Below are 13,186 nucleotides of genomic sequence, written 5' to 3' on the forward strand. Positions count from 1 at the left end.
ACAGGCATTTATTTCCTGCCCTGTTGCTATGCAACTACAAAAATCTATTTGAAGAATCATGTTTTTGCATGACTGTCATCCAACACAACATACTTAATGCTGAAAATGGAAAAAGGCTGCACAAGAGAAGTGATTAAAATAAATATATAGGCAGTAAGGTAAGGATTTGGATATACAAGTATTTCAATTGCTACAATGCACACAAGAATTAGCACATATACCCAATGTTAAAAACTGTTTCTTCTCGTCCAAACTCTGCGCTCTGTGTTAGCAACACAAGCACATTTTTACTGACAGATATTACATATTTATACTGTATACACTATACTGTATGTTATGCAAATAATTATAGAATTGCCAGTGAACTTAGTATAGTTTCAGCTCTCTCTGAAAACCCCAGTATACATGTATTCTCCACAGCTGTAGTAACCAGTAAGGGTAGTTAGGGAAGACCATGTTGTCGTGGCAACATTCCTAAACACTCCCAACTCCTCTGGGCTTGTCCGACCAAGATGACATCAGTGCAAGGAGAACATGCCAGCGTTTCTTTCGCAAATATGTAAAACACCGAGCAAACGAACAGAAAAGCCGTGGGGAACTCTGGAAGAGAGATCTGCATGTCTGCTATTTAACTTGAGACTGTGAAGTGTTAGGAGAAGGTGCAGTGCACAGCAATGGCTGTGGCACACGTCTACTTTCACTCTGTAAACATTATGTGCTGAAGATTACGCGTACGGCAGTGTGTTCAGGAGCTGATATGGGCAAGCATCATGTGGTCCATCGCTGCCAGTGACTTTGGGAGGGGTTTCAAGGGCCACAGACCAAAAGTGATGTGCACTGCACACAAGCACAAACTACAGATGATTTATAGGCTGATTTGTCCAACATTCAGTCATCATTTGGCTTCGCAGTCACCTGTCCACCTACACTCAAACTCATTCTGTGTGCCACTGCACCTGATCAGAAATCTATCCTATTCAAATTGTTTAAAGTTGTTTGACAGGAGCACTGATGGTTTTTGGGTGAGCAGTGTGACCATGTTTTGCCATATTATCCTCGCCAGTTTACTAAAATAGAACCAGAAATGACCAGCAGCTGTAGCCTCTGTACAGACATATCTACTAGGTGGACTACTAGGTCCCCTCAAATTATTTTGCATTTTTTAGTGGTGCATATTAATTTTCCATTTCTGTTTTCCTTATATTCCATAATTAGTCTACTAAACAACTTTTCTGTGTATTTCTACTAGTGAGAGTGATAACAAAATAAAGAATAAAAAAAAACATTCCTACTCGATTCATGAACAAAGATGCCTGGACTATGATTGCCACCCTACTAACTACTATAATTAGCCTACAGACTTCTGCTGTAGTAAGACATTTATTGATTAGAGTGTCAACACTGGGCCTTTTATAACAAGACAAACTTTCTTAAGTACAACAATTAGAGTCTTGTATCCTCCTGTATAACCATCATCACTGGGGTTGAGCTTCTGTGACCAAAAATGGCTGTGACGGTGTACAGTCTGGTACAACCGAGACTTAATCTCTAGACAACATGTGTGTTTATAGAGAGACACATCACCAAAACAATAGTCAGAGGAACAGACAGAGCTTTACACAGAGGTGTGATGGTGGAGGACTAAAAAACAAAAAGTGAGACAGAGAGAGAGAGTAATTGAAACTAAGAAGATGCACTCAAGGTCAGAGGTAGATGCTATCAGACTTCCTGCCTACGCAAACCAGGACAGTCGTTTCAGCTGTAACAGTAGTAGGTTCAATGGAAACTGCAACAACAGTTGAAATGGAAAACATTACTACGTCTCAAGTACACCTCCTTTCATTAGAGCAAAGCACACTGCACTTCTGTGACACATTAACAGGGATAGACCAGACCATACAGAGAGGAAAAAATATTGGAAAAATAAACAGGAATGTTTTTAAAACCTTGACGGCTTAATCATTTAAGTAAACAAGAAGTCTAAGATTAGTCAATGCGTGTGTGGATTTTGTGATTTATTTATTTATTTCATTTTTCTGAGTCAAATGTGCCTAGTGTTTTATACCCAGCCAGTTCTCATCATGCGTTACCCAAATTCAGGTCCGTACTCTAAACAGCAGCACTGGGGGGTGCAAAGAATTTGGTTGACGTGCAGTATTAATCATGTCATTGCAATGCATCTCATGCAGAACTGCATTTGGCAGTTGCCACAACAGACCTATTAAAAACTGTCAGCAGCTGATTTTTTTCTTCTGTATCTAGAACACGATCACTCCATAGCCCCTGACAGATGCCACCTACACCACAACACCTTCTCTCACCTTTTGTCCAGTCCTGTATTTTCTTATCCACCTTCCTCTTCACACTCTCCGTCTCTCTCTCTCTTCCATCCACTGTTCTTCCCTCTATGGGTTTGATCCCTGTGGAGGAGAACAGGAGGAGACACAATTAAACCACAATGCACTGTGTATTTGTTATTGTAGTTTATGTAGCACGAAAGAGCTTTTTAAAGAGACAAGCCAATCTTATAATTTAAAACCGAAGTGAACTTTAGGGAGGAAAAGTTGAAACTGGATACACTGATGACAGAGTTGGTTGCTATCCAAACACATCGACATGGCAGGCAAAGTGCTCCATCAATATCCAGTGAGTTCTTTGATGTCCTGCCAACATGCACACAAATCCATGCAACCACCACTAAACAGAAAAATATTTCTCAAGCAAACACTTGCAAAGAGTGTAAGATAAGCAACAGGTTTAAGAGACGAGTACAGAATAAAATATTTCACAATTAAAGCACTGTAATTTAGGCCACAGATAAAGAAGGGAAGGACATTTTCCATTCACTTATCTAATTAGAATATGGATAACTTTTTTTTCTACCAAAAACTAAGACACGTTTAGTAGCGTCATATTAGTTTATCATCAGACTTTGGTTTCTCGTTCAGCAAGTGTTAGGTTTAGCTGCACTGGTGCCATTTAGCCCGCAGGAGAAAGTCTAATCCAATAAAGGGATTACAGCGCAGCTATAAACAGACAGTCACACAGAGAGGTTGCAACAACTTAAACAGGTACCATCGCTGCAGAATTTAACATTTAATATTTGGGTTTCTATGCAGCAATTGTAGCTATTGAAGCTAAAAAAATATTAATATATCACTGTAATTAATTTAAATGGCCACTGGATAATCTTCAAGTCACTCATGTCACATGTTTTCAGAAGTATCGCTGTACTTTGCGTGAAATTACTTAAATAAAATTACAAACCAGTCATATTATTTTTTTCTAGCATATCCAGACACCGCCCTTCTGTCTCTGTTCCCATACCCACCAGACCCAACCCCCCCCCCCCCCATCTCCTTCCTCCACTCTTCTTTCCAACCATCAAGTGCTTCAGCAGATGGCTTTGGGTTCAACAACAACGACGACAACAGAGCATGGTGGGGGCCTCCTGGAGTGCACATATACACATCACCAACAGCATCTGTTTATGAATGGACCAACAATTACCCATCCCCCGACAGCTACAGCTGACGGAGGGAGGAGGACACTTCCAGTCACCAAAAGCAAGACCAGGAATAAAAAAGACCGAGGCACTCAGAACAGAGGGTAAGAGAGAGAAGAAACGGAGAGAAGGACAACAATGATGTGTCTACAAACATTTTTGTGACCTTACTTAAGATTAAAAGAGGGCACAGATTGTACTTAAAATAATAAAATAAATGTATATCAGCTCTAAGATTTTTTTGGTTCCTGTTGATACTTCCCATTCCTGCCTAAAATTAGTTTCTTTTTGTCAACATCAATAAGATGAAGAGCAAAACCACCAGTATTTAAAATATAAATAAATAAATAAATAAATAAATAATGTCTCTAATAAGCTTAGAAAAAGTCAAAATACATAATTAAACCGACAATTTGTGGGACCATTACCAGTAAATTCAGTACGTACACAACTCCAGTTACTCCGTGTTCACTGCTGTTATTTTCTAGGGATTTGTGGTTAGAAATTAAGCTGTGATAAATATTTGGAGGAAATTGGTCTGTCCATGTTGCCATGAAGGGTTTCAAATAAACGTCTTGCCATTTTGTTTTATGCAGCTGCACCAGCACAGAATTTTTTTCAGTGTGCCACCTTAAAACTCATCTTAAAGAGTTTTTGTCATTTACCATACTTATTCACACATGTTAATGATTGTAAACAAGAATAGGGTGTCTGTAAATGTTTGTCTTCATTAGATGCACAAACAAAGTGTGCGCACACACACACACATTAAATAGTGACACTAGTTCATTGATAGATCAACGGGGGAAAATCGGACTGTTTTGTACTGGTTATATGATGAATATAGGGTGACAGAAAAACATAAACAACTTAATTACAGACAGACACTATTCCATTATTACTACCAACATTATTTTAAATATGAAACCAATATACTATATAATGTATACTTCTAAACTGTACTGTTGTCTACTGTAATGAGTATGTTATCAGTCCCCACCACCCCATTGGTGCGGTGCGCAGCTTGGCGCTTAAGCACACGCTCTAATGCTACGGTCACACCGGACGCGGTGGATTGAGTTTACTGCAAGGTTGATGTCGCTCCGGTGGTTAGATGATAAACATGGAGGGAGATAACGATGATACTGTGCCATGTCTGGGTTTACCAAAAGGAAGGGATGCTAGCAAGTTAATGCCATCTACTGAACTTGTACACAAAGACGCTCGTAGGAGAAAAATACAATGAACTTCACCCTTTGCTATCGTTTGATATAGGCTGTGTGTGCTGTGTGTGTGTGGAGAGAAGGGGCAGACCAATCAGCTGAGCGTGTGTGTGTGTGGAAACTCTGGAGTTGTTAGCTGCACAGCCAAAAATTTAGCCGCACTCTAAAGCCCTGTTTTTAACTTCAGTAAGTCAATTTCTTGTGATATTCATGTTATAGAAAGATTTAGCAACCCATCATAATTTATTCAAAATTATACATGGATTATTGCTTCCTTAAACCTTGTGCTCTTCAGTCCCAGAAGGGAGGGGGATATTGATTGTATCCTTTTTGAAGGTTTTCACACAAACACAAGAGACGGAAAACCAAACATCCACCGATAGATCTCAAGGATCTATTAACACACTCAAAGGGTTTCTCTGTCCCTACAGAACAAAAGCCTGGGGTTAGTCGCGTGGCTAATTTGCATGTACAACACTGTATCATTTACATAAATTTGCATTAGCGTGTTCGCACACTGAAGGCTCCTCAGGAAAGCCATCACTCAATTAAGGAATGACAGCGGGGGTGTCGTCTCATCACAAACAGCCCGACAGGAAAAGCTCTGCAAGGCTGACTTCGCAAGATGTGACATTTCTAGTCTGGCAGCATTAAACGTGTTGTTTAACAAGAGCAGTCAAAATCAGGCCAGTTCGTTTCAGGTCATGGTATCCTCATAAGAGGCAATAGGATTTTTTTTCATTCAACTACTACGCTGGCTGAGGTGGGTGGGGCAAGTTGTGAATCCATTTCCTGACAGAAAGGCTTCTTACTAAGTTTATGAATTGCACATCCTTGCACTTACTTATTACTTTAAATTGTACAAGTTAAATATATCTAGCTTTAAGTATGAATTTTTGCAGAGAGGTGAACAAGTGATGAAAGCAATAACTAAAAACTCAATGCAGTGAAAGGCACACTAATAGTTCTGCTTTGCATTTGCAATGCAGTATAATCACTTAAAGATTTATCAGGGTTGATAGACATTTTACATGACACAAAGTTATAAAACTTGCTTTGGTTCTCAAAACTCAATCTCAGCTTATTTGATTATACGAGCAAATTCAAAGACAACTGCCCATCCACAACAATTGGCTCATAAAAGTGGCTCTAGGTGGCTTGCATCCCAGTTACACCCACATAGGTCAAAGCCATTACATGCTTCACTCCTGCTCCTTGATTTTTCTAGTCTCATGACCAGCTGCAGGTGTGGTTTTACAGCTTAGGGGGACAATGGTCAACTACCTGATCCCCAATCAATGTTGAAGGACAAAGAACTGCAAGATAGCTATATACCCATGTTATGCAAGTTTACACTGCAACCACTTCAAACACGTTATCAACTGCTTGAGGAATCTCCTGATGTTTTCGTGATAAAGAGAACAACCATTTCAGGAATGGAGCACAATAACTAAACTTGAAAATGAAACTAAACAAGTCAAAGGAAATAACATCGGTCACAACTTACATTATTTTATCTGTGTTACGGGTGAGAACAAATTCAAGCCTAAAAGCCAAAGAAGGAATGTTCAACACCTCAGTTTTTACCATGAACTATGCAACTAGTGCCACAACTGCTACAATGTTTCACATTTATTATGAAACTGTGGATTATCTTTCATAAACTGCCTGCTGTTAACTGGGACTGCACAGCTACCTCATAAGCGAAAAACACTTTCCAAAACTATGAATAAGAAAATGAAGTGACCTCAAACAATACTGAACTTCAAGTGTGTTATTTATGGAACAAAAACAGAAATTCCATCCTTTCCATGTCAACACAAAATAGCAGCTACTTGAAAATTAACACCGCTGACTTAATCCAACACTGGGGGAAATGCTTTTCCGATTTCAAATGAAACATGATTCACATGTGGCAAATAAGGAAGTGGTTGTCGGAAGATTCAACAGCAAAGGAGAAAGCAATTCACATTATTTTACTTCTAAAGTAAAAGTACTGCTTCCTCTTACATTACTTCAGCTTCAATTATTCTCACACACCTGGAAAAAAATGCCACAATGCTAGAAAAATGCTGAACATCTGTCTTTAGCAACAAACCTGCATTACAGGAACAGGCTATTTTATGACGACTCATGAAGACAACATTTTCAGACCATGAACCACAACAAAATTATTTTAACAGAGATGCAGTTGACATGTTTGACACATCTAATTTATATAACAAACTCTAACCAACACTGAAAACAGCCACTTCTGGAAATGAGACTTGTCAAAAAGCAGAGAGCAGAAACATATCTGGAAACTGGATGTGATCATGTGACAATATTTATAAACAGACTCAGGATCAAAAAATGGAAAACACATTAAACATTACTCTGGGCACAAGGCAATGGACTAGTTGCGGTCTATGTCGCTATTGTGTGTGTGCGTGAAGACCAACTGTATGGACACAAAGAGCTGCACAAACACCTCTCCACACACAAAACATCAGGACCATGGCTTCTCATTTAGCGATTTTAAAAACAGCAAAGCTTACTCAGCACACTGCGACCTAGAGCAACCCAGACCCTCCAGTTCAATTCAAATGGAACTGCATGTGCTTGCATAAGCAGCAGCTGCCTGTTCGGTGTCCCCCTGACCCACACTCTCTGCATTAGCAACCGACCACATGCACCGGTCATGCTATCATCTAAAAGCAGTAACAAGCAGTTCAGTTCCGAGTGGTGTGGTTTGGAATGGTAATCCCTGGTCTGGCATACATGGCCACAATATCAGCTACATAAATAGCGTGACATCATACCAGAGCGACAGTGTAGCCTACTGCACAGTGTCAACGGTAGTTTGGTTCAGTACAGTATGGTACAGTTTGGAGCTGTAAAGCATTTGATCAGGCTTGTGTTTCGACTAAGAACAGTGCCTTTACTTGGTAGACAGGATGTGTACTGTGGTCGCGTCAGTGAGATACGTAGCGTGGGGTTGTACCAGTGCGCCAACACTGAACAACGACACAACAGAAAGCAACACAACGTCCAGCAGCTAAAGAAACACAGGTCGCAAGGGAATGATGCTTTCCTGTTGCCCAATCAGCTGACTGTCGTTGGTTCAGCTCCACTTGTACCATTACTCTGATACTCCAGGGGAAAGGTACCAAAAATGATGTGTACCATACCACGCCTCATCTCCACCGTTTAGTTGGCGGACCACGGTGCTAGATACCCCGACAGAATTGTAATACTCCTGACAACTTTTAACACAACCTGGTCCAAAAGCTTCATTTCTTCTTCTTCTTCATTTCAAAGAACACAAGAGTAAGTGTTAACATCATCACACTCACCAGTTAAGATGCTTCAGTTTCTTTGGTGGCAACAGCTTCCAATTCCAAATCTCTGAATAAGAAACAAGATAAGATTAATCTTTCAGACGGCAAATACCACACTTATCAAAACACACCACGCCTATAAATAAACACTACCCTGCATGTGGGTGTGATACAGTTTAGTGGTTTATTGTGATTAAACAACCCATCTTAGAAAAAACAACATGTGAGTGTTTTACAGGCAGGTGCAACACAGTCCACGGGTCTTCAAAAATGTGGCAATACCGTCATGTAACGTGGGTTAAATGCATGCACCTCACCCAAGTAATTTACAAAAGGACAATCATACACAGACAACTCGATTCCTAATTGCTCTTTTGAAAGTATTTAAACTAGGTGATGTGGAAATGCAGGTTAAACTGCATGACAAGAGAAATGCATGAACAGGGCCTGGTGAAATCGGGTGCTACAAGTTTAATTAAGAAAGTGTGTGTGTGTGTCAGAGACAGAGAGAGTGTGTCTCGGTCAGAGTTACAGATCTGCTCTTGATCGGCCATTATCTCAGCTGTAGCCCGACTTACAGCTTCACCAACATGGCTTCTCTCGATTTTTACAGCACAGCCAACACGGCGGTCGTTATACGGCATTTCATTACAGTTAGTGCAATTCCAGAAGCATGTGGTTTAGAAGCTTACAGTGACATTTGTCGGGTATCAAAAGTTATACTAATACGAGGGTAAAATCAACACAGCGGAGGTCTGGCGTTGGGCTATCCGGCTGCTCCGTCACTCTGCCGACAGAGGGTGTTAAACGCCCTGACCGACACACAACTCTGCAGGATAGGTTATCAGTTTAACCGCTAAATTTACATCTTTGTCGCATTTCACCGCAAACCTTCCGAGTAATTGGTGACACAAGAACCATCGCTGCCCCATGCAAGTCGCCCCAAGGCCGGGCAATCTACACGAACCGCGAGTGAGCAACCTGCGTCGTATAATTAGCATAGCTACTACGGCTAGCGTTACGAAGCGGCTAGTTAGCTTACCCAGTCTTGTTTAAAATGTAGTACGACATGAACATAAACACAGTGGTACGTGGAAACAATTAACAGCCATTAATTGACAAAACAGTGTATGCACTCGCGTTCAATGAAATGTCGAATATATCGGCATAAACCTAAAGCACAGCCAAGTAACCAAGGATAACCTATAGTCAGAGTAGTTAGCGTTAGCACAAGGTTACGCTGCCAACAAATTAAACCGTGTAACTGTCACACACAAACGTACATATATGTATAGTTCGTCGGTAATCTGCACGCTAAAACACATACTCTCATTTGTCAGCCGACACCTTGACAATTTACGATTGCAATCTGCGATGCGACAGAGTCGCCTTGCCAAGTTATGCTAGCTAGACTAGCATAGCTTAGACGTAGCTAACTAAACAACAGCGGCTGCTCAACTTATCTGCACCAGCCCCCCGGTCTCCCTGCCCTGGACTCCCAGTGTACATTTAGCTCGACAAAAGCCGACGACACGCGAACGGGAATAAGCGAAAACGAACCTCACCTCATTGAAGTATAAAGTGCAACAGAGTGGAAAGGAAAGCCGACTGTAAGGCTAAAAGAAATTCTGCGTTTGCAGCATCTACGAGGGGAGGAATTCGTCCTGCATGATCGCCATTTTCTTCACTCGCTGTTGGCTTCTCTCGCTTGAGCTCTGCTTTCCCCTCCTCTCTCCGCATTCACTTCAGCTCTAGCTCTGTGTGCGTGTGTGTGTGTGAAAGAGAGAGAGAGAGGACTGTGTATGTTTCAGGAGGGGGAGCAGGAAACACGTTCACCACTTCCTCTCACCGAGAAAACCCCAGTGCAATGTTACTGTATGGCTGCGAGAGAAATTGCAAGTAAACCTTTGTGAAAAGAAGCACGTTCGCTATCCATAAATATTCATTACTTCAGCGACAAACAAAACCCAGTAACACGAACAAATTTTTTTTTTTTACTTTAACTCTTCTATGTAAAATAAGATTGGTCAATAAAACTACACTAATGGCACCAAAATGATTAGCTTTAACAACAAAATTATTATTTTCTCTGAATATAGATATTACAAGTCCACATACACCTCTTATACTAGGATCACTGGGGTTTATTGCTGACATGTCCTGAAACGTAGATAACAATAATAACACAAAAAATAATAATATTATTGATAATGATAATAATACATTTTATTAGTAAGCACCTTTCAAACACTCAATATCACTTAACATCAAATAAGAAGATAAAATGCACACAAACGGTAAGATAAACGAAAAACAGACACATTCAACACAGTAGATTAGGAGTTTTAAAATTAATACCATAGTTTAAAATGCAGAGTACATTAGAATATTTTGAGTTGAGATTTGAATGATTAAAAATGTCCTATGTTTATTAAAATGCTATCAGATTTACACCACACTATTTATTATTAGATGAGCAAATAAATTGGTCGAAAGGACATTTGATTAATGAAACACTTCCAACAAAGAACTAATCAGTCAACATAATCAACAGACTGGTGGATTATAAAGTCATATACTTTATGCTCAGATGTTGAATTTATAGTCTTATTCTAATCAAATGCCAAGCATTGACTGGTGATCTCTATCACTTGCCACTGTTTGAAAACCTTTTAGGGAAATATGCCAGTGTGTCCTGTGCTTTAGAATAAACATAAGCCTTCCATATACAATAGAATTAGTAAAATAAACATGTAATAAAGACACAACAAACTAGGGCTCTGTACATTTCCCACTGAGCATTATTGTCTCTCCTGAAACAGAAAGATCACATGTGTAAATGCAGAGATTATGCGTCGACATGTACTTTCTTGTACTGGGAACGAAAACCAAACATTTATTATTTTATAACAGTTGATTATTTTTTTCCGTTGACAGATATACTCTACATTTATCTCAACTTACTCAAGTCATTCTCCTTCCTGGCACAAGCAACATTTCTAAACACGGATGCAAGAATGTCCATACATAAGATGTGTTATATAATTCAATGACAAAGAACATTGAGCATCTTATAAGGACATACGAGGACTTTATAAAGAACGAGTGCAGCAAATAATGATGTCCTCATATGGAACAGTTACCGTAATATACTAGGTCGCTTGGTCTTGTTGTTGTTTATCTGTTTGTTTTGTAATGGGCCAGTCGTAGACATAATCGGATCACAATAAAATATAATTAAAACATTTATGAAGAGATGTAAAGAAAGAATGACATTTGTAAAGCAATTATAGACTATTGAAGCTGAAATGCGCGTGATCGAAGCAACACATTCAGAAGAATGAAGAAAGTATTCATTGGGAGTCGGGGACACGGGCCTTCTGCAGGATAATCCGGAGTCAAAACACACATATCGACTCAGCTCAAGTGTCCTTGAGCAGAACACTATGTTTCTGTACATTATGTGCCTCTGACCTCTGTTATTTCCCCCAAAAGGAAATATAAAAATTGTTGCCACTTATATTTAATTCTCGCCATTAAAGCTCACATAGAGTGGTCCTGTTGCACATATATGTTAGTTATGGAGGTCTACTTACATACATTCACTTGTTTTTATGGTCAAAAACCTACTAGTTGCTGTAAATGAGCTGATAGAAATCTCTCCTTACTGACGCTGTCCTCAGCCGCGGTCTTTCAGACTGAAATCTCACACCCAGAAGACAGACTGTGTTGTCATTGGCCAGCCAGCGTAGCGCCTTCCCAACTGTCTTGTGATTGGCCAATACCCGGAAGTGACATAATCAGCACATCAGCTCTAAGAAGCGCAGCTCCCCCCTCTGGAATGGTGGATGCACTGCTACTCATTATCAAAACATTGTTTTAACAATGTTTAAAAATAGCTTCGTCATGACTCCCCACCGCAGTCCCTTTTATGACTTTGACCCAGAGTCAGAAGACACTGTCGCTCGTGAAACACCTCCACAACGGACGTTATTCTTCTTCTGCAGTTCAATGTACGCAACCGGAAGTGCCCGGACTAGTGCCCGGAGCAGGAGGATCTGCTGTTCAGGAGAAATGCTGTTTACGTAACCAGAAGGGAGATCTCGCTGAGCCCGAGATTACAATAAAACACAGCGTTTGTTAAGAACCTTCAGGGCTTCTTAAACGAGGTAATGTCGCAGGTACACACAAAAAAACAGCGTTAATTGGAACTTCCGGTCTAGGTCTGCTTTAATACACAACTCAAATGAACAAGTTGTTTTTTTCTTGCCAGCCTAGCCTACAAGAGGGAAATGCTCTGCATGTTGCTGTTACTTGATTTGAATGTATGTTGTAGGGAAAGTTTTCACGTATCCAACTTCAGCCACCAAATGCATGACTTTGACTGTTACGTAAGACAACAAGAATTGAACAGATTAAAAAAAGAAAAGGGAAAAAAACCAGAAAGAGAGAGAGATAGACGGGGGGGGGGGAAGAGAGGCTATATGCCGAGACAGTAGAGAAACAAACACAGTGTGGAATCTGCCAACGTTTTACCAACAGACACGAGACAAAAGGCTGTTGCTGCTTACAGTAGAGACTGACAAAATGTGTGTGCAAAGCAGTGACCATTGACCCGCCATTGGCAAAAACAACCTCCTGCACAAATTACCTCCCTTATCTGTGTGTATTTGACTGTCGCAGAGAGAGAGAGAGATGAGTAGAGTTCATTTAAAGCCAAGTAATGATTTTATTTGACCAGGTATCAAAGACAGCGAGATTAGATTGTACACTATACTCTATTAACAAGTGGGCGAGCTCTCAGCCAAAGGGGGAAGAGCTGCCAAATACTGCCCAAGGTTTCCCAATAGGTTCCTACTGCCATTGTTGTTCACGGCACCTGGGACTTCACATTTAATTGGTCTCCAAATGGGAAAATATCCCATTGTCTGTCCCCGTAGTTGTCACCCTGCCTGCCTCCATGCACTTGTTTGAAGTTCCTATTTCACAGCTGTTAGGTCATAATTACAAAGCCAGTCAGAGTGAGGACGTCGGGGAGGGGGGACAAAGAGGTTTGGTGGTTCTTCAGCAAAATAAAAACAACATCAAACCTTGAAAGGACTATTATTCTGCGGTGAAATCAAACCGACAGGAAATGT

At 40.3% G+C, this 13,186-nt stretch overlaps 1 protein-coding gene across 2 annotated transcripts in view; it reads right to left on the reverse strand.

The window, feature by feature from the left end:
• Positions 1–9,772, reverse strand: part of LOC310932784 (trinucleotide repeat-containing gene 6A protein-like) — a 29,943-nt gene extending 20,171 nt beyond the window's left edge. For both annotated transcript variants that reach the window (XM_083896146.1, XM_083896144.1), the window contains exons 1-3: positions 9,614–9,772; positions 8,064–8,115; positions 2,322–2,420 (exon numbers count right to left, since the gene is read on the reverse strand). The gene's annotated coding sequence lies outside the window, so the exon portion shown is untranslated. The remainder of the gene's footprint in view (positions 1–2,321; positions 2,421–8,063; positions 8,116–9,613) is intronic.
• Between the last annotated feature and the right edge of the window lie 3,414 nt (positions 9,773–13,186).

This window comes from Microchirus variegatus, assembly GCF_963457635.1.
Source record: "Microchirus variegatus genome assembly, chromosome: 10".
In the NCBI taxonomy this organism is placed as follows: Eukaryota; Metazoa; Chordata; class Actinopteri; order Pleuronectiformes; family Soleidae; genus Microchirus; species Microchirus variegatus.